The sequence below is a fragment of the Hippocampus comes genome, unplaced genomic scaffold, assembly GCF_001891065.2.
Source record: "Hippocampus comes isolate QL1 unplaced genomic scaffold, H_comes_QL1_v1.1 scaffold105, whole genome shotgun sequence".
Classification (NCBI taxonomy): domain Eukaryota; kingdom Metazoa; phylum Chordata; class Actinopteri; order Syngnathiformes; family Syngnathidae; genus Hippocampus; species Hippocampus comes.
The window spans coordinates 1,973,983-1,993,032 of NW_017806235.1; the positions used below are offsets into that span (position 1 = coordinate 1,973,983).

The following is a 19,050-nucleotide window of genomic DNA, read 5'->3' on the forward strand; positions in this document are numbered from 1 at the left end:
CGTACGCAGAGAGGAACATTGACTGAATTCACCGCTCATACTGGGTGAATCACCGCTGCGCTTAGATGAATCCGCCGTTGAACCCGCAGCTAGCGGTACGCCAGGCGGGATTGACTCGTTAACTCGCCACGAAAGTTTCTTTGACATGAAAGTCCACTTTCCTGTCAAATTGATACACCGCAGAGAAGATGGCCGCTAACAATAATAAATAAAACCCTTAAAGCCTTCACTGGATGGAACAGAGTATATTTCACTCGGTCACCGTAGGGCTTTTCACAATACGACCAAAGGCGTTAGCCAGCAGCTAGCTAGCAAGCGAACAGGCTCCTCTCGGCCGGCAGACGAGCAACGGGCTCATCCTTGATGTCACCACCTCGTTTGGGAATTTAAATAAGGACGAGTTGTTCTGGGGCATCCGAGTCAAACGCCAAGGGGTCCCAGTCAAGTCCAAGACAACAACAACAACAACAAAAAGTGTTGAGTACAGCCTGGGGTCCTCCAGTCCTGCTCTGACAAGTAGTCTGCAAGTCATCCAGAAAGTGACTTCATTGTAGCGAAGTCAAGGTAGTGCATGACTATCCGCTTGCATTTGTATTCACGTCGCCTCAAAACGAATGTGACCGTGGTGAATCTGCTATGATCCTGGATATTGTTTCACTGGCTGGTCTAGTTTCACACGATTGCCGCATTTATCCAGTTGGGGGGGCTCCTATAGAACAAGCTCAAGACATAAATGGGTGTTGAAGTCTTTACCTCTTGGGGACAAAGATCAGAAGCCCACAGCTGGGCAAGCATCTGCTGCATGACTTCTTCCAACACGGTCCTCGGAGAGTGGACCTCACGGGTTTCATTCTTTAGAATCGCGAGAACCATACTTTCAGCCCTCGTCCCGAGGCGGGTATTCAAAATAAACCCTCCCATGCAAAACCTACCCTGTGATGAGGCGTGATGCCTTTAGGCCTTTTGGGGCCTTTCACAGAATTCTTGCGGATGTTTCAATAGGAAAGGAGAATAATAATGGCGGCCACGCTGCCTGGGGAGTTTTATATGCAGACTCGGTTGTCCGCGGGAGCATAACTTCCTTCCTGTGTTCAGGAAATCAGGGTGGCTGGAACCTGGCATTGAGATGCACATTATACACCTTGCACCTTTTGCCGCTGAATACTTGTGAACTGTTGCATCATTTATCCATCCACTTTCAAACATGCAAACATTGTGATGCCTAACCAGCTCGTTCACACACTCCTTTTTACTTCCCCACTCCGGACCACCTGAGCCCCGACATCCCTTGCGGATTGTTAGCCAAATAAGAATGCCTTGCAGTTGTTTTCAATGCGGGACTCTCCCATATACTTTACAGCGGCCATGCATCCTTTCTTTTATGACTCGCTGTCCTCATTGATTCTTCCCCGGAGGTGCAGCCTCCTTTTTTTTTTTTTTTTTCCCATCATCTCCTGCGCACACGCTTCAACACATGCTATTACGGCTTAACACTACTGCTTGTTTTTCTTCCTATTATTCAGCTTACCTTTGTACATTATGCATGCCATTTCTCATACACACGCACAGACACACATACGCACACGAGAGGACGTTTGCGCATATTTTTTGTTTAGTATTCATTTAAATCATATCGATTAATTGTATTAGCATCCGTGCATCCCTCCATTTTGTGTACAGCTCATGCCTATTAGGGCTGCGGGTGAGCTGGAGCCCTTGGCCGAAGCCGTAAAACGGAAAGTCTAGGCACCCTTTAAAGTGACAGATGCCATGGTGTTAGTCCCTCAATGAAACAACAAACACTCAAGAATTAGTGAATCGAAATGGTATAAAGGCAGCTTTATTTATATAGCGCGTTTCAAACACAAGGCAACTCAATGTGCTTCACACAAGCAAAGAGACAACACCCAACGGTGTCGACAAACACAACAGCTAAGGGCATTCGGCAAGCAAAGCAGAGTAAACAAAAGTAGCTTATGAAAATTACAAATAGAACGTGGAGTGACAACATTTAAACACATTAACAGAAGAAGGGGGAGCAACGTTTTCAACCTGGATTTAAAAGCATTTATAATCAAGGCTGACCTTGCGTGCAGCATAACAGCCGAATGCAGCTTCACCATGTTTGCTTTCAACTCTGGGCTCCACTAATTGACCCAAGTTTGCAGATCTCAGAACGCCGCTTGTGGGCTGATATTCAGTCAGCATTTTAAAAAATATATATTCAGGATACAAACCATTCAGCGGTTCATGCACCAGAAGCAGAGTTTTAAAATCTATTGTACAGCTGACTGGGAGCGAGCGTAAAAAGCCTTTCGGACTGGACTAATATGTTTTGATTTCTTTGTTCTGGTCAGCGTTCTGAATGAGCTGCGGCTCGCTCTTTTGAGGGAGTTCGCAGTCAGAAGACCGTTCCAGAGGTAGTGAAGTGGGCAAGGAATCAATCAATGGCCATGATATCAATGCTGGAAAGACATTTTTTGGGGGGGATATTCTTAATTATTAAATCATTTATTTTAACAGACATGAAAAACTTCCGGTGGCATGGCAACAGTGTTCAAACCTTTACACCACATGCTGGGAAGATTTCAGTGTTACAGCATTTGCATATAGCCTGTTTTTTTGTAATTAATACATTAATGGTGCCTTCTGTTTAATATATAATTGCATATTGGGTTAACACAATGATCCACCCCTAAAAATGAAAATCCCTGAAGTTTGGTCGGGACAAGCTGACAGTGAGTGAGTTCATTCGTAAGGACTCTTCTAGTCCTGTGCGAAAACCAGACACTTAACATGAGATAATGCCCAAAAGATGAACAGCCATTTGTCAGTTAACTTGAAAAGGATTCGAATATTTCAATAGGGTTGTCAAATACTGTTCAAGGATCCACACAAAGGGAACAAAAGACGCATTCTACTCTTAGCCCCGAGAAAGAGAGTGCTCGCAGAAAGTGCACGTAGGCATATTTCATTTGAGTCAACAGGACCGACACTCGGTTTCTGAAAAGTGAGGTGTGGGGTGGGGGCCAGAAAATGGCCACCATCATTTGAATTAAACCATAGCCTCATGACTTTAAAATCGTACACACAAGCTGACGACTTTGGTCAAAATAATGTGTTGGGCTTATGTGGGGACGAGGGCAAATGTGGAGGACCCCAAGGATTTGTTTTTAAAAACACAAAAAGACAACCATGGCATGTGGGGAAATTTTTTTTTTTTTTTTTTTAAACAAAGTCTCCCCCCCCAAAAAAAAAATCCAAATTCAGAGCAGCGCGGAAACATAGGGACACGTGACGTAACTAGAAGCGTGACTTGCAGCGGCAGTGATGTGACAAAGACCTGAAGAAAGCACAGGAAATGAAATACAAAAAAGACTGACGAGACCACGAGGCACACCTGAACAAGACACGAGTGGCTGGAGGGTGCTGATCGGTAGACCCAAAGAACAGGGCTGGCAAGAACAGGGGGGAAAAAAAAAAAAAATCTGAAAAGTTGACGAGACGTGAAACATGAGATGTAGGGAAACATCACAAAACATGAAACAAGTCCACAAACGCGGATCGTGACAGGATTTTGTCTTGGTCGGACGCTATTTCTCTTTTGGTTCACTAAGTGGCCATGATCTCAGATTAACATGAAATATATCGTGAGTGATTTAGATTGGAAATATCCTTTCCAGATGGTACATTTTGAACATAATTGCATTGCGCTGCATCGCGCACAATGACATGATGTCAAGCCGGGTAACAAGATGGCCGCCGTGCTTGGCACTTCCAAAATTTTCCTATTCACACCTTTGCCCTGTTATTTGTTTGCCAAAATTTTCCGATTCACAGCTCTGCCCTGTTATTTGTTTCGTCAATAATTGCTTGACTTTGTCCGTGTGTGTGACGCTCCTGCAAAGTTTGTTTTGGCGTCACCTCTTTGCATGCAGCCGATATTCTTATTCAGCTGCTTCGTCTATGAAAACAAACAAGGTCGTCTAATCCGTCACCTTCTGCGATCTCATAAACTTCCCCACTTTGCAAAAAGTGAACACGACAACACACCTTTTGGCTTCATTTTGTTTTGTTTTTTGTTTGTTTGTTAACTCAATCTACAGCCGCAGACGAAATAAAACAAGCAACAATCAAATTTAACCAAATGCCACAGCGGAGGCGCTCGACTTCTTCACCTTTGTGCCGCCAAATAAATGGCGTGACTTCTCAGTCTTCATCTTGGAACTCGTAACGTTATTTTGACGCTTTTGTTTTTGGAACAAATTCACCGAGAGCCGCAGCCAAAGGCGGGCTTTCGCTAAGGCAGCTTAGCCAGAGACATTTGGAAGACATTTCAGCGGCAGATAACGGCACATCCAAGTCCTTTGTCTCCTGGCTGTACTCGAGATGCATTTATAGCTTGACTGAAAAGCTTTGTTTCGGCCAATCCATCTCCTTGCCCCGTCTTCCTGTCCATTTCCGTCCAAACAAACTTTGCTGCTTTAATCACACGAGTTTATTTATACCCCCATGCGAGAAGGGGAGGGTTTTGAACGGTGGATAATGCAAGCATTTTGGGAAGGTTTTGGATATCTGCTGTGCAAAGACCACCTATTGTGAGCTCTGATCCTCTTAACGGGCTTCTGTCAAAAAGAGCTAAATTTACCCGTATTGGTGATCCCTTGCCCACGCAGAACAAGATGTCAGGAATATGAGCAAGCCTCACCGCCTGGCATTATGCACAAGCCACCCTGACGCTAATGGCTGCCGTGTTAACTCATCTTATTAAGCAAAGCATCACGTGAAGTAGAAATAGAAAATCCCAATCTAATAAAGGAGTCTTGGTTTTTTTTTTTTTTTTTTATGATGCCAAGCACAAACCGGAATCATAACCCTATTGAGCGACGTGATTGTTATCTTCATTGTGGTTAGACATGGCTGGAGCGTGCATGCGCCCGACTCTGTGCTCATCGCGTGTGTGCGCCGCATACTCATGTGCTCGCCTCCAGCTCGGGGCTGTGCAGTGAATGTATATGCGCTTACTGCAGTCAAACTCCAGTTAGTAACATTTGCCCTTGCTGCAGCGTGGATGGACGCGCGCCGGCGTTTGTGCGCGTACGCGACGTCCGTCTACGTGCTTCAGGAGCATTTATTGTTTGCCATGAAGTCGTCATGTGCTTTTTTTTTTTTTTTTTTTGACAGCTATTTGTTGTCTCGCCCGTCCGTTTTGTGAGCCGTGCGTTTATCACACCCGTCCGTTATCGCATAAGCCGCTAACTCACTGCAGCCAACGATTGCTGCTGCTGCTGCTGCTAGCAGCAATTTGGCTTTAGGCAGAAGGGCCTGATTGGAGGAGAAGTCTGAGGGGAGACGGAGCTCTCGCTGGCTAGACTCCAGCTCTGTCCATCCTCTTTTAATTACCTACGGCATCCACCCATGGGAATATCTCCTCTTTTTACGGCTCCCATCTTTTCCTTTCCGTCTTTCCCTCTTTCGCTCACCATCTCTAATTTGCTCTCCTGTCCCACACACAAAACAGGCGAGCCCGCAGCTGCGTCAAAAGGCCCACGCAGGGTTAACCTCGCATTAGCATATAAATGACCCTTTGGATTGGATAGCATTTTCGGATATTTAACAGCAAAAGACAGATTCTCTTCTGTGTGATTAGAGCTGCTCTGAGGAGACAGGCACCCACTTTAGGCAATATCGTCTTCAACTTGATAAGATAAAGACTTGACACAGTGTTCCCGTTGCTGGAGAGAGCGTAATTGTCCGTCTATGTGTGTGTGTGTTGCAGGCTTTCTATTATATTTGTAAATGAGTGCATGCGATCCGGTCTGGGAACAGAAATAAATATGCACGTGTCCTCTTTCTTGTCTTAAAAACTATCTGGTTGAACACGATGTGGGCGCTGCTGGCTTTGTTGCATTCCGGGGGAGATATTTGAAACCGCAATTATGCCCTGCTGCCCAGTCATACAATCACACGCGTAACAACCGACGATCCCGTTTCATCCAAATAGATCGTCTCACCTCAACGGTGCGATGAAGGATAAAAAAAAAAAAAAAAAAAAAAAAAAAAAAAAAAGGAGTCGTTTATCTGCCTTCAGGCCGTTTCATCGGGTATATTTGCACAGTCTAATGGGACCCAAACAATGTCAAAATGGAATGTTACATTGAGAATTTTGCTCCAGTTCTTGTCTGGGATCTCATTCTATTGTGCAGATGTGCCTAATGAAATGGCCAGTCTGTGCACTGTACTGTGCATACAGTCAGCTACCATAGCATCCACCCGAGGAAGAGATTTATTTCTTTTTAAAGACCCTGCCAAGTGAATTTAGCCCAGTGGCACATTGGGCGCCCAGTGTGATGCCTCGCCTTGCCCAATATATAAGAACTTGAGCACCTATGCTCACATCTGTGGTTATCTGATGCAGTTGTAAACTGCAGTAAGCTAGCTACTTCTGCCATGCATCTTCCATTCAGGTCGTCTGCCGACATGGCTACTTTAGAGCGCCTCGTTGTAGCTTTGTCTTTAAATGCCCCGCCACACTTTCTGTATGAGCAACAATTGATGTTTATATGCACTAAACTGAATCTTGCCCGTCGCCGGATTGTGTTCTTCTCTAGCTGCATGGTAAGCACCACGGTACATGGTCGACATTTTAAGAATATTGAGGTCTTAAAGTTAACTTGAATCTTGTCATCTTTCAGAGGAGCAGTCTCATGCACATTCTGCTCATGTGGCAGAAGGATTTTTTTTTTTCTTATATAGTACAATGGTCATCTGGACTGTTACTACTGTATTTGATGCAAGTGTGGCCAGACAATAAGGCACTGGGAAAGTCATTGTCTTAAATGCTACGTTTTCCTGAAGGCTATACCATACATTAATGCTCAGTGAAAGACTTGCTGCAAGTTCATTAATGAAGCTATCTTGCTAGGCGGGATGCCATTCTATGAAGGTGACCCACTTCTCCCAGTTTAGCCCACGTCTGTCTTTCTACCCTCAAGCCATTTTACTTTATTCACGGATTTAACCTGCTTCCTGTCCTCAAGGATGGGGTATGTTCCAAGTTAGAAAAAGGTCTTTTATTTTTCTTGTACTTGCCAGTCTGTTTATCCGACGCTGCTTTCGTTCATTGGCGTAGCGAGTAGTGACTGTAACGAAAAGACTATTTGCTATTGTCTCTCATATTCTGTATGTCGGATAAACCGCCGTCAAATAATCTGTGATGATTGCCAGCGTGTGGCCAACGTGAAGACAAAACCCCTTCAGCCCATCCCCCTTCTTGCTGAGAAAGTGGGGACCCCCCACCACCTTGTGTCTCCATCGCTGTACATAAACACTCACATGAAGCCATTTGCACGCCTAACGGTTGTGCGCCGGCATTCGAGTGTGTGCACAGGCATAGATATGCAATGTGTACGTGTAACGAGAGTGGACCTAACATCTTCGCTTTTTTTACATCTCCCCGCAATAGAGCTTCGGAGCTTTGCTATCGGTTGCTACGGTAACAAAGGCAGGAGTGAAGTGGCTGCAGCACCGGCGCGTAAGAGACAGTGAAAGGGAGAGAGCGTTTGCCCGTAGAGCTAATCACAACCTCTGATTGAACGTAACAAAGAAAACACATTTGGCACGCATATGAATGTCATCTCGAGGTCCGCATATTATAAACTTCCGGCACAAAAGGTCCCTTGATTGGCCCGCAACATCGTATCCGATGGATGGCTTTTCAAAAAGACAAATACTTATGTCAGCTGTGTCAATAGTGAAAGGTAAACATTGATCCAACCATTTTCTTATCCAGTTCGGGGTCACAGGTGAGCTGCGGTCCATCTCAGCTGAATTGGGGTGAGAGGTGTGGTATCCCCCCCTGGCCTGCTCGCCTGTCGAGACACAACCATTGTGGTTATTTTGCGGGATGGCGTTCACATCTAAAACAGCAGCCATTGGCACATACTTTTGGCGTTACGTTGGTTTGGATTCTAAGAGGAACCGCTGAGCTTTCCCAGATTTATGTATCATCATGGACGGTAATTCGTGGCCACCTGCAGGAAGCGACGAAGCACTTGTGTCTCTTGGTTTGCAGGATGGAATCCGATTGATCTTGTTCAGCTGCCTTGTACAAAAAAAAAAATAATAATAAATCACATTCAACAAGCACTTATTTGATGGGATTATCGGTACTGTAAATCTGATATCCATCAGGTTGTTGACACCTTAGATTAAACATGATGGACATTTCAAAATTCTCAGCGTGCCGCTTCAAGAATTCCATCTCCATTATGGTGATAAGAAGTGCCCGCCGGACATCAGGAAACGGTGCTTGTGTCCCAGCTGTTGAGAAACAAGAACCCGAGAAGGTGTAAACAGGTGACCGCGCCGCTTCTGACAACCTGCTGAAAAGGTAAACATTGATCCAACCATTTTCTTATCCAGTTCGGGGTCACAGGTGAGCTGCGGTCCAGCTCAGCTGAATTGGGGTGAGAGGTGTGGTATCTTCCCCCCGCCCCGGCCTGCTTGCCTGTCGAGACACAACCATTGTAGTTATTTTGCAGGATGGCGTTCACATCTAAAACAGCAACCATTGGCGGATACTTTTGGCGTTGCGTTGGTTTGGATTCCAAGAGGAACCGCTGAGCTTTCCCAGATTTATGTATCATCATGGACGGTAATTCGTGGCCACCTGCAGGAAGCGACGAAGCACTTGTGTCTCTTGGTTTGCAGGATGGAATCCGATTGATCTTGTTCAGCTGCCTTGTACAAAAAAAAAAATAATAATAAATCACATTCAACAAGCACTTATTTGATGGGATTATCGGTACTGTAAATCTGATATCCATCAGGTTGTTGACACCTTAGATTAAACATGATGGACATTTCAAAATTCTCAGCGTGCCGCTTCAAGAATTCCATCTCCATTATGGTGATAAGAAGTGCACGCCGGACATCAGGAAACGGTGCTTGTGTCCCAGCTGTTGAGAAACAAGAACCCGAGAAGGTGTAAACAGGTGACCGCGCCGCTTCTGACAACCTGCTGATCGGTTAATGATGCGGAATATTAGCAGGTGATTTGTTCATAGTTTGCTTGATGAGGCGAGATGACGCCGCCGAGATGTGTGCATCCCATGATAACCGTGTCAAGCGTCACGCCGTTAAATTCAATCACACACCCCAAACACGATCTGACGCAGACCGCATGACACGTTCTTCATTCTAACGGCTGGCTCGGGCTGCCTTCGCTTCATTTTATGATACTGGTTTTATGATCCTCACTGCAGCTTTGTTAAGTGCCTTTTCGGTTTCTTCAACAGAGCAGACCTGATTCAAAATATAAAAACACCGTTTTGCATTACACGGAGGGCCCTGATTTACTAAGATTCTAAATAGTGGCGTTGGGCGGGATCTACTGAGATTGCAATTTTTATTTATTTATTTATTTATTTATTTTAGTAAGATCCTAAATAGAGGGCACAAAATTGCGCGAAATCAACCGCTCTGCAGTTTTAGCGCATCCGGCACGGTCAATCCTTGCTGCGGCCACTCAGTGGATCATCCTCCACATCTGTGTGCGTGCGCAATCAAGTTTGCGCTGACCTTTACATGCGCAACATTACTCCCAAGCGGTGCCTGTGCTTGAACATGAAGAGTCTTCATCCTGGTCCTATCCTTCAGCTTCTACTCTGAAATGTTGCCCTTGACCCAGACCTAATGGTATACCTTATGGTTCGATGACTTCAGTCAATACACACTCTAATAAGGAGGCTTCGTCAATAATGTCCTGATGGTTTTTTTTTTGTGTGTGTGTGTGGGGGGTTGCACGAGTACCTTATTGTATGAGTGTCCATGTATGTAGAAGAGGAGAGAAGGCCAAATGTGATCTGACGGCGCGACTCCATAACCATCCGACGCCTAATCTCAGAGGAACACACGCTTCATTTGACGCCGTTTTAATTTCGCACGTCCGGCCCTCTCAATCCATTCAATGCAACGGAATTTCTTTTTTTTTTTTTTTTTTTTTTTTTTTTTTTTTTTTTATCATGATGCGTCAAATTTGGATCCCGCCCATTAAAATGGCCATGATGAAATGACAGCGCCAGAGCGGCCAATCCTGATGGCGAGTCAGATGAAAAGACTCCCCCTCAGGCTTCACCCTCTCTATCAGATATGGAGGAGGTTTAGAGATGTCAAACCTGCACTCTCTCGGCTAGAATTGGCCCTGGGGCGTGTGCGCGCGTGCATATATGCGTGTGTATGTGTGTGTGTGTACGTGCGTCCGCGTGTGATTATGTGTGTGTTGCGCCCATCCCGTCCCTGACGTCTTCAAACAGCTTGTCACTTCTGCAACCGCTGCAGGTGAACGTGCATCCTATTTATGGGTATTTGGTTTTTTTTTTCCATCTGAAAAATAATTCCTATCACCGTAGCAACAGTCACCCGCTCTTCTTTTCCAGAAAACGTACCCAAGTTACTGTTTATCAAACGCTGAGAGAGTTCGAAAGGTTACAATAACAGAGGTAGGCGAATTAGGAAGTAAGATGAATTGAAAAGAAATAAGTGGCGGAAGGTAGCTTTTCGGGTTGATTTGATATACCTGGATCATTTTTATTTGTCACACTCTTTCTCCAATCCCCGAGGTTTCTTTTTGATCATCAAACGGCACACGTTCCGCGATTTGAGCGGTGCTGCGGAGCAACAAAAGACAAAACCTCAAGGATTCTACTCCTGATGCTCTTCTCGCTGGTCTAGCTTTTTTTTTTCTTTTCTTTTCTTTGCTCCTCTTCATTTGTCCTCGTCCATTTCCGAGGCTTCTACTGTCAAAGCCAATTCAGTTTTACATACCAGCTGTTAAGATTACTCACAGGCATTCCACTGAAATAAATGTTTCAGAAATAGTATGTTTGCCTTGGACATTTTCGAAGGATTGTTAAAAGACACCAAAAGCAAAAGTCCTTGGATCGGTTCTTTACAAAATGGTACACAAAAACCACTTCCGAGAGAGAACATGAACTAAAGAGGGCATAAAAACGATGAGGACACAGATAAAAGTTAAATGACCATCATTATTATTATTGCCTCTATTCTTTGTTTTTTTACATTTTGCACAACTCTCATTTATTGTGCGTTAATCTAATTGTAACACGTATTTGTTACATATTTTGATGCAATTTTATGCTTTAGAAAACATTTATGTCTGAATTTTGGGGGGGTGCTTGGAACGGATTAGGGCATTTACATGGAAAACACGTCCCTACTGACAAAAATTTTCTAGTTAAGAAATTTCTTTCAGAACCAATGAATTTCGTAAGTAGAGGTACCACCGTACTATTTGTCACATTTTTCTAATCTATGTGTTCGGGAACTGCCCAAGTGTTTGTGCACGCACTGCACTTTTGCCCTGAGAAACAACCCATCCTACACACACATCTTCTTCTCCTCGTTTCTACCATTTCTACTCAGAAAGGGGAAGTTGCCCACTTCGGTGGCAGATTACCCCAAATAAAGCCTCCATATGTTCATGTAGAAGGACCATCAGCGATAGGAACATTACCGCGCAAAGTGCCTTTGTAGTCTGTGACTGGTTTTGTCCCGCGGTGTGTTTTATGGCTGTGAGAATCCTCTTCCATTTCAGCACTCTGACAATGGAGTGACATCTCTGACAATAGAGCTCTATTATACTCGAAAGCAACAATAGAAACACATCAGCTTCCGGCTGCCGGCAGCTTGGTGGCAGCAGTCACACCGCTGCACTTGTGACCCAGTCAGCACACATGCAAACATGCGCACTCACGCACAAAAGACACACCGGGAGTGGTAAAACTCTCTCAAGTAGAAGTACAAAAAAAAGGAGCCTGGTAAATTTACATTTATACGTACTAATTCAAATCCTGTCCTGAAAGATCAAGTGGAGTGAATTCAGAGATTTGCTGTGTATATTGTATGTGTTTGAAGGTGATTGCTGCTACACAACCATTTAGCACTCGGTTGTGAAGATCGGTTAAACTTAAACACACACGCTCTTTATGACTTGCAAACCCGTCCAAGTGTATTATTTGTTGGCAAATGTGCCAAAAAAAATGATGTTTTTTGTTCTCCTCTCTCTGACTTTGTTAACAGAGCATGTATTCTGCTGTCATGGCAACCGTGGGTCCTCTTCTCACATTTTTTCTCCTGCTGCTTCATTTGGCTGATGGCTCATTCCCAGAGGAGCCCAGTCCACTCAGCTACGTCCCTCTGGAGGGTACGTGTCCTTGTGTCTAGGTGTTCGTGCGTACGTGTGTGCGTGTGTGCATCGCATTGATGTATGGCCCTGTGATAAATGTGGAAATCGGGGGTCAAAAGTCCCAGTCTTGGACAGGGGCTGCATTAAAAATACACTTTTCACATATAAAGCTCACTTTCATGATGCAAAAGCACAAAAAAATTGGAGGAGGAAGGGAAAGCAAATAGAATCGGTTTGGATTTCAAGGGACACGTAAAGATGAAGGAAGTGAGAGACATTTTGGGGGGGAGCGAGAGAGAGCTCAGGTTAGAGCGAAAAATGGGAAGGAGACCTGAGGAGATGGATCACTTCATCACTTTCCCGCTGACCCGTAGTCAAGGACAATGAGACATTTTCCCACTCCGTCTCCTGGTGATGAGCGCTACCCGTGGTGGCGGCTCTCTTCCTCTTTGAAACTTCGGATCGCTCTCTTTCGGCCACTTCCTTTCTCCGTCTCGTCTGTTTTCTCTCATTAAGAGAAAGGAAGCGCTAATATTTTCTGACTACAATAACGATCGCAAGCTTGCTCTCATTAGAGCGGCCTCTAAATAAACACCAAGAGGATTTCAATGTATTTATGGGCAGTACTACACACTAGCCTGTGCTTTCGAACACAAAAGCAGCATGGCATCAATTAGCGTTTTATTCAATGGAGCTTTCAAGAGGCTGCTTGAAGCTCCGGCGCAGTTATTTTATTTGTCGCCCGTTTCAGTGGTGAGAAGGTATCCGGTGTTCCTGGGCAGAGCTCACCGTTCAGCACAGAGACAGGAGCTGCACATCCAAACGGTTCTACAAGTCAATCGAACACTCTACATAGGAGCCAGGTAACTAACGGCAACCGCCGCCAACTGTGTGTGACTGATGCGCGAACGTTTGTATTTTTCATTTGATGCGTTCATCTGCTGTCTCTGTAAGACTTTTTCTTTTTGCTCTAGTTAGAGTGGATTAAGGAGATTTGGACACTTAATTCGACTTACATGTCATATAGTAAAATGACACAATAAATTTAATTTTTTTAAATGCCTTTACAAATAATGTTGGGTTTTTTTGGGTGGGAATGTGTGCAGGTGTACCTAATGAGTAGTCCAGTGAGTAATACTAACTGTGTTATGTTCTGCGTGACATTTAAATACAGTATTAGGCATTGTCATGCGAACAGGCCCCTAAGTCAACTTAATATGGCTTTTATTTTTATCCTGAGACAAAAAAAAAAGTACGGTACTTAAAAATGAGTGCAAATACATTTTACATGCTTGTGCCCCTTAGGTTGTTAAATTCAGCAATTAGTACATCTTGTTTTCCCTAGATGTTCATGGGAAGCGCTAGTTTGTTTTGGGAGGGTTTGTTTGTTTTTTTCCAACTGCTTCATGGGCCTCTAGTTAACATTCATCAAAACAAAATGTGAAAGGCAACAATCCAATGTAGTATGAAGCATCATCCTGTGATTCGTGAAAAACACTCGGCGTTGTGAAGGACAAACCACGTTAGACCACCTTAAAAATAAATAAAAGCACAGAAAAGTGCCGATGCCTTTTACACCCAGTTATGTTTTTTGTGTGGTTGTAGAGATGATTTATACCGGGTGGAACTGGACAACATGGCAGGTGATGAGATGTTCTACAGCAAGGTAATGGTTATTTTGTTACACGCTCACCAAAGAATGATCATTCATAAGCATGATTTTGCGATAAGTTCTGACTGTTTTCGGCAGAAACGGACATGGGAATCCAACAAAAACGACATTCGAGTGTGCCGAATGAAGGGGAAACATGAGGTATTGTGGTGAGACACAGACATGTATCAACACCATCTGCGTGGACACGCGACACAGCTGTTACCTTGTTTATTTTGCGCGTGAATTCATGTTAACGAACAACCGGCTCCTCACGTCATTTAAACAAAGATCAATGAAATGAAATGCTACCCTGAACTAAAATCAAAACCTCCCAATAGACTTGAAAGCTCTTTTTTTTTTTTTTTTTTTTTTTTTTTTTACCAGAGCCTTTGGGACAGATGGAAAAGTGTAAAATACAGAGGGAAGATCATTAATCATACAAAAGAAGATTAAGTGGGATGGTGGGAACGGGTTGTGACGTCTTGCTAAAAAAAGCGGCAAGAGAAAATTGTTTACAGGATAGAACAGCGATTGAAACATTGCTTCAGGGAGGTAACAATAAATGAAATAAGATGAGGCAGAGCACTGTAGATAGTGGCGAGTCATGCATTTGGTAGCTGGGCCTACTTGCTTGACTCGAGCCACCTCTTAATACCACCACTATCACGTCGCGTCCACTATGTAAAAAAACTTGAGTCCCTTCATTCGTAACAGAGGTTACTCAACTGCGAGTTGGTATTACTCGGCTCATTTCTACCACTACATTGCGCAGTTAGCTAGCTAGCTATACCTGTACTCAGACAATGCAGCTTCCCTGGATGCCACAATTTACAAAACATATTTGTGTCGTTATTTAAATTCCCAAGCAAGGAAGTAATGTTACGCACCGGCATGAAACAAATATTAGAATCTAGAAATAATGTTATGAGCTTCTGATAGTGTTTTGGCTAGCAGAGAAGGCCTTTGCTGGCCTGACTATTCACCACTCGGTAGGAAGGGATGAGGATGTTTTCCTGGATGAACAAACATTAAATCGAAAGAAGGAAAGTAAACCAACAAAAAGAAGGTGTCAGAGGTAGAAGCGCAATCGCAAGCATGAATGTGTCGACTCAGTAACTGCATTGATTTTGAGTGGCACACACAAGACGACTGAGGCCATTGAGCTAGCTTCAAGGTCAACTCAACACATGCCACTGCGCTCATATTTTTCAGCTTTAGTCATGCGAGTCATGCATGAATTCCTTTTGAGCGATTGCATTTGTTGCCGCTGTGTTAAAGAAAATAACGATTGGTTTCGAAAAATATTCAGGATGGGTTGTTTTGAATGGGGATTCAGCGAAATAAGAAAAAAATTAAACTCAGAATGGATGTTTGTGTTGACTTATATTAGATGAGCTGCGAGGCTTTTTCACAGAAGCAGGCGGAAATAAAAAAAAAAAAAAAAGAAGCACGGGATGATTTAGTATCGTATCCTGAGGCACCTTATTGGAATGGTGTTTGTTGTAGTTATGAGAAAAATATTTTACAGCAAGGGAAATGTTGAAGGGATACACTCTCTGGCCAGGTTGCAGTTGTGTAGCATTATTATTATTATTTTGGCCATCTTGTGTAGCGAGATAAGGAAATGATTGGAAACACCTCTTGGGCTGATAAGTACCTTGCATTGGATCTAATTAGGTTGCGCCAGTGTGTGTACGTTTACTGGTCTGTTAGTTTAGCTTATAGTACAAAGACTGGGGAGGGAAATTTGTATGGAGTCCTCATTAATCCATCTTTTTTTTTTCTCCATGACTCGGCACAGGTGGCAGCAGCGTAGTTGTCTCTCCGTTAAAAGGCTGGTTTGATCCACATTGTACGCATGCTTTCCAAGCCGTCTTCTGCTACGCATGTTGAAAGTTTAATTTTGCTCCACCGCTCCTTCAAGCCTTTTAATAGTGTTGTAAAATCACAGAGGTTAGACGTGTCGAGTTTCATCTTCCCTAGTCGTCTCATTAATTTCGGCTCCATCAACAGCCCTCCACCTTGAAGACAGCTACAGAGTGTGGCTGAGAGTGTTATTTCCTCTCGGGATTCTTTTTAAGATTTGTTCTCCACACTCCGCCGTCGTTTCTGCAAGAGGTGACAGAAGTACTCCCACTGTGTACTTAAGTAGGAGGAAAAGATGGTGGTAAAGGTAAAAAGTAGAAGTCCTGATTCGAATCCCTTGCTTGAGTAAAAAACGAAAAGGAAAACCTCACTTTTAATGTTATTAATATAAAATAACAATGTTGACTTGACCACTGGTTGCCTGTGCACTTGAGCTTATTTGAGGGTTCTGCTGTTTGTTTTCAAATCTCAAAATGATCTTAACCTGCTGACCACCTGCTAGTGTCTGTCTTGTTGTGTCACAGTTTTTTTGATTATGTTCAATTGTCTTATGTTTTATGTTCGGTGTTTATTTATGTACAGCACTTTGTTTCAGCTGTGATTGTTTTTAAAGCGCAGTATAAAATTGCTGACTAACGTCGGCTCAGGCCACGGAATCTGAACTGACAAACAAACATGACAACTGAAAAACTATACCTTGCCTGTGTGTGTTTTGTCAGACGAGGTAAAGCATATTTGAAAGCCAAATTTTCAGACTAGCGCAAGACACAGCGCACTCACGACAAGTCATTGTTGTAGCGAACATGACAGCTAACAGCTAAACTATTCTTCAAAATGGGGCCAATGATGGGGAATATCGCACTCCTGCGCATCTGTCGCGTCCTCGCCTTTAATGCTCCCTTCGCCGTCATGACGCTGCTGTCCCCAAGATCTCAATGAATCAAAATCTCAACATCATGTCATCATTGGGAAAAAAATAAGAAGCCTATTTTCATACACCAAGGAGGAATAAGTCCAGATAAACGTTATCAAATGTGGTGTCGGGGAAATAAACACACGATGCGGTAGCTGTGGGAGTCAGGAATCAACGCATATATCTTTACAGGTGACATTTTATCTCATGTACAAGGGCGGCAATCACCCTTGAGGTAGGTGGCAATCACCTTTCAGGCAGGTGATAAAAAAACGGTTCGTACCAGTCCTATGCCAGTAGTTTATCCTGACCTCGTCTAACCGAGCCCAAGTGAAGAATTAGTTCCTTCTCTAATATACCGTATTTTCCGCACTATAAGGCGCTTCGGAGTATAAGGCGCACCTTCAATCAAGGTTCAAGGTTCAAGGTTCAACTTTATTGTCAAATATGCATACATTGACATGTAGCATGGATGAAATTTATTTCTCTCAATCCTCAGCAAACAGTGAAAGACAATGTAGTCTAAAACAGGATAAACATATAGACGATATATACAATAAAAGACGATATATACAATAAAAGCAGCATAAAACAATGGCACTTGAGGCTATTGAGGATAAAAGTGACGTAGTGCATTGTGCTGTCGGGGAAATAAACACACGATGCGGTAGCTGTGGGAGTCAGGAATCAACGCATATATCTTTACAGGTGACATTTTATCTCATGTACAAGGGCGGCAATCACCCTTGAGGTAGGCGGCAATCACCTTTCAGGCAGGTGATAAAAAAACGGTTCGTACCAGTCCTATGCCAGTGGTTTAGGGCTAACCTCGTCTAACCGAGCCCAAGAAAAGAATTAGTTCCTTCTCAAATATACCGTATTTTCCTCACTATAAGGCGCTTCGGAGTATAAGGCGCACCTTCAATCAAGGTTCAAGGTTCAAGGTTCAACTTTATTGTCAAATATGCATACATTGACATGTAGCATGGATGAAATTTATTTCTCTCAATCCTCAGCAAACAGTGAAAGACAATGTAGTCTAAAACAGTATAAACATATAGACGATATATACAATAAAAGACGATATATACAATAAAAGCAGCATAAAACAATGGCACTTGAGGCTATTGAGGATAAAAGTGACGTAGTGCATTGTGCAATGTGCAATATGCAGATGACGGATAATGAGGGGAGGGTCATAGTCTGTGACAGGAGGCAGGGGTCGGGCAGAGGCAGAGGGTGGGGAGTTTGGGCAGAGCACGGAGGGAGTTGAGTCTCCTGACCGCCTGGTGGAAGAAACTGTCTTTGAGCCTGCTGGTTCTGGCACGGAGACTTTGCAATCTCCTTCCCGACGGCAGCAGGCTGAAGAGGCTGTGGGATGGGTGTGTGGGGTCGCCTGCGATCCGGATGGCATGGCGGGTCAGCCGGGAGTAGTAAATGTCCACGAGTGGGGGCAGAGAGACACCAATGATCTTCTCAGCTGTTCTCACGGTGCGCTGCAAGGTCTTTTGGCAGGACACAGTGCAAGCACCATACCACACAGTGATACAGCTGGACAGGATGCTCTCAATGGTGCCTGTATAAAATGTCTGCATGATGGGGGGCGGGGCTCTTGCTCTCCTCAGTTTGCGGAGGAAGTACAGGCGCTGGTTGGCTTTTTTGGCCAGTGATGCGGTATTGTGGCTCCAGGACAGGTCTTCAGAGATGTGCACTCCCAGGAACTTGGTCAAGCTTCATCAAACAACCGGACAACCCAATGTCCAGCATGTATTTTACTTCCCGAAGAGACTAGATGTAAATACCACGAAATGAAACCTGAGATGGCGCCCAAATGTCTTTCTTATACTGTACAACAGAAACAAAAGGAATCCACCTTTCGCGTTCCAAAACTTTTGTCGAGGACTGTCGAAACTGCGTTGCTTCCCACCACTGCTCTTCACATTAACACGCCGGGATCTGCAGCTGATTATCAGTGAACCTGTGGGCCTGCCGGGAGGTTGCGGATGACTCAACGATGCAGGCATGTGTACATTTACAGAACATGACGTGGTCTTTATCCTCAACGCGAGAGAGACTGGATAACGACCAACCATCTTATTCTTTTTTTTTTCTTTTTCATCATTCGTTCCTCATTCCGCTACGAGACAAGGTTACGAGGGGAAGGGCTGGGGGGTTGATGGACGCTGGCCGGGTTCCCGACCTGAGCCCGATATGGTCATGTATTCTGTGGAAGAGCCCGAATCGATGGCCGATGCATACTCGCTGGATCAGGCCCTGCCAACTGCGAAACAGCGCTTTGGATATTTTTAACTGTGGTCCTAAAACATAAAATAAACACTGGTTGACAAGTCCAAACGCAGCGGTTGAGCAATCAAAGCGGCCGATTCTACGACTCTGAGAACTTTAGGA

The 19,050-nt window shown here is 44.1% G+C and overlaps 1 pseudogene; it reads left to right on the plus strand.

The window, feature by feature from the left end:
• The window catches only part of LOC109507370 (semaphorin-6B-like), a 32,876-nt pseudogene that overhangs the window by 2,798 nt on the left and 11,028 nt on the right, over positions 1–19,050 (plus strand).